Genomic DNA, 3,692 nt, shown 5'->3' with positions numbered 1-3,692 from the left:
AAATGTCATTTTGAATCAAAACAATCAAAAGTTTTGTTACAAAAATATCAAAATTAAAGGTTTTGAATTTTGGGGGGAAATTTTAGGGGTTTATTTCTAATGGAAATAATTTGGCAAAATTAACACAAATTTTCAAAATTTGTTCATGTCACCGAATCTGCATTTTTGCCGAAAAAAAGGTTGGATCAAAATTGTTTTGCCCTGATCTACTTGGGACTCTGCATGTTTTGTTTTCCCCACCTATCTTATCATTCTTTACACAAACTATCTGGCAGTGTATTCTGCAGCAAATTATATCTATATTGATTTGCACAATTATAAGGTAAGGTGTCACCTTATCAGGCACCAGCATGTAACTCCTGAAAAGCAGAGTGCATCTGGAAATTGCTTTCTCATGCTCTGAGTCTCTGTGCTTTATAGCAGTGGCTCTCAACCTTTCCAGACTACTGTACCCCTTTCAGGAGTCTGATTTGTCTTACGTACCCCAAGTTTCACCTCACTTAAGAACTACTTACTTACAAAATCAGACATACAAATATAAAGTGTCCCAGCATACTATTACTGAAAAATTGCTTACTTTCTCATTTTTACCATATAATTATAAAATAAATCGATTGGAATATAAATATTGTACTTACATTTCAGTGTATTGTATACAGAGCAGTATAAACAAGTCATTGTCTGTATGAAATTTTAATTTGTACTGACTTCGCTAGTGCTTTATATGTAGCCGGTTGTAAAACTAAGCAAATATCTAGATGAGTTGATGCACCCCTTGAAGACCTTTGCGTACTCGGAGGGGTATGCGTACCCTTGGCTGAGAACCACTGCTTTATAGGGCAGAACCACATGAATGGGACTCTGGTTTCTTTCCATATCGGTAAGAAGTGTCTACAGATTAGCGTCAGGGAGCAACATCCGTTTATTCAGTTGGAAGCTGGGATGGTTGGCAATTATAAGCAGGCCAGATGATCAACCATGGACTTGTTGTTTCTGCTAATAAGGGAAAGAAATACAGCACATCCCTTTCAGGACCAACACATCTGACTTGTTTCAGAGGCAACATGGGATGGGATCACCTGATCCCAGCCACACTTTGTTTAGAGAAGTGATAAAAGCCAGCCTGTCAAAATAAGATGAAACCGATCCACTGCCAATGAAACCATTAATAGCAATTTATAGATTGCTTGGACCAGGGCTTCTCAAAACATTTTTTATTTCATGGAGTCAACCTCACTGTAATAGACTATTGTCCCATGGCCAAGTACAGGCACATGGGCCCATTTACCCTCCCATTCACAGGTTCATGGGCAAACATCCATTTGGCTCCCCCCCTGCAATTGATAGTTGCACAGTCCTCTCCTAATCCATCTGCGGTTCATACGGGCCTCTTTTCTCTTCCCAGCCTCAGCCCCATGGACTTAAGAAAATCTGTCTATCTCAGGGTTTTCTAGAGAGCCCATCTCTGTAGTATCAAAACACCATTAGTGGTGTTATCACTGTGGTAATGCCCAGAGGCCCCAACTTAGATTAAGGCCCTGTTATTGCTACATGCGACACAAATACATAGTAAGAGAACACATCTAACCCCAAGGAGTTTGCAAACTAAATAGACAAGGCTGCTAAAGGAAGGATCATTCGTTATCCTCTGTTTCTGTTGTGGGTGAGGGGAGAGGCTATTTGGTTGATTTTTAACATGGGGAACTGAGGCACAAAGAGCTTAAGTGACTTGCCCAAGATCACACAGTAAGTCTGTGGTAGAGTAGGGAAGTGCCCCTGTCCCTCCCCCAAAGGATAGAAGCTTTAATATTGCAGTAGGTGGTGGAGGTGGCTTGTGATTCCCACATTTGATTGTTGGTGATCAAGAAGTCTATGCAGCCATAGAATCAGTGCAGTAGCTTGGATTTGATATGCAGTACACAGCTAGCTCTTACCTAGCACCTTTGGGAATGAAATTAACGGGGGGTTTAATTCTCTGCACATGCATTTCTGCTGCATAGCCAAAACTAAATTGGAGTCAGTACAGGAAATCATAAAGTTCCCTGCTGTTTTTATGAGAACAGCATAATGTTTCATGTATGTTTAGTAGGAATGATAACATTCAAGTGGCTGAATGGTGCATCTGCCTGCCCTGAACTGCAATTGCTACTCTCAAGTTCACTCAGTTATGAAATCAACCTCCTAAAACCTTTCTATGGGTTCAAGTGAATCCAGGGACTATGGGACCTTTACACCCGTGTCAAACAGCAATTCAGCACAGCATGACAAATAGCTTAGACTTTCTCAATGGGAGCAGAGGGAGAGGTTAGTGCATATGGATTATTTTTCTAGTGCGAAAATGCTCCTTAAATGTAGTCAGTGTCATTCCTCGCTCTCTCAGGTTCAGTTTATTAAAGAACTTAGTTCACACTAGCCCTTGAAAATCTCACTGGGAAAAATCCCTGGGTGCATCCTCCTGAACTAATTACTCAACTCATCCTAGTCACAGGTACTGTATCTTCTGCCTACAGAATACAATACTGTGCACCAAATTCTGCCGTCAGCCCCCCACTGGGAATGTAAACGAGAGCAGAATTTGAACTGCTGCCTTATCTCGGACAACGGTGGGTAGCTTGCATGACACTGATGTCTAACCAATCTAGCAAGTGTTAAAACCCTATTGCCCATGGCAATAGCTACCAGAGAAAAGGCATGCTGCAGCAGGCAGGCATGTTCTGGGCCTGTGCTCTGCTTGTGGTCACTATACGGAGCAGGTATACCAAACTCAGTCTGAGCTAAATGTGCTCCCACCTGCACCCCAGGCAAGCAGACTGCCTGTGTCCAGTGGGCTTAAATTTTTTTTTTTTTTTTTTTTTTTTTTTTTAAGTCTAAAGGGAGTTTTACTATTGACTTTAATGGACGCAGGATTGGGCCAGTGGTCTCTGCAGTGGGGACCCTCAGAAGGTTTACCTGGATATTGCTACTCAAAGGCACTGCAGCGCTCAGCTAATTAATCATTCTGACAACACTGTTTTTTCCCTCCCACCCATATTCATGCTTTGCACTCGCTGGGCTGAACACGTCTGAAGTTAATGGTTCACTTGCCGTCTGTACTGGCTCCACAGTCCCTACTGCTGGGGCCGCAAATCAAAAGGTTTGCCCTCTCAGTTCTGCAGAATGAGGAGTAGTGGGGGAGGGGCAGAAGTGCAGGGATTCCCAGCGGGGTGTGGATTATAGCAACATGACACTAGGGACTGTGACTGATGGTTAGCATTGCGTTGCTCTGCCAGGGAAGCGACATGGGGCAACTTTGTAGGGTGCTGTGGTCAAAATTACGGGGAAGTTATGGAGCAGATTTGGTTATACAGAGGGCCTAAATATGAAACAGGTACAGCACAGCCAGTGATGATGAAAGCTACTGGCCTTCCCCTCCTCCCCATGCCAACGTGCCTCAGCCCTGCAAGAGGGCTACCTCTTTTAAGGGTGAAAATGGGAAGGGGCCAGTTGGGATGATGTTTTGTGGTGTGGACATCTGACTGCTACAAATAGCTGTCGACTGAGGCCAGTCCTGCCTCTCAGCGGAAAACTGCAATGCAGTGAATGACACACACTGGTCACACCCTCTAATTACAGAGAAGAGAGAATAATTTTTTTTAAAGGCTTAAATATAATGATAATTAATCAGGAAACAGCCATCTTGCCAGTTGTGTTGT

Source organism: Terrapene carolina, unplaced genomic scaffold (assembly GCF_002925995.2).
Source record: "Terrapene carolina triunguis isolate 2854851 unplaced genomic scaffold, T_m_triunguis-2.0 Scaffold234, whole genome shotgun sequence".
Classification (NCBI taxonomy): Eukaryota; Metazoa; Chordata; order Testudines; family Emydidae; genus Terrapene; species Terrapene triunguis.
This window is presented reverse-complemented; position numbering follows the sequence as displayed.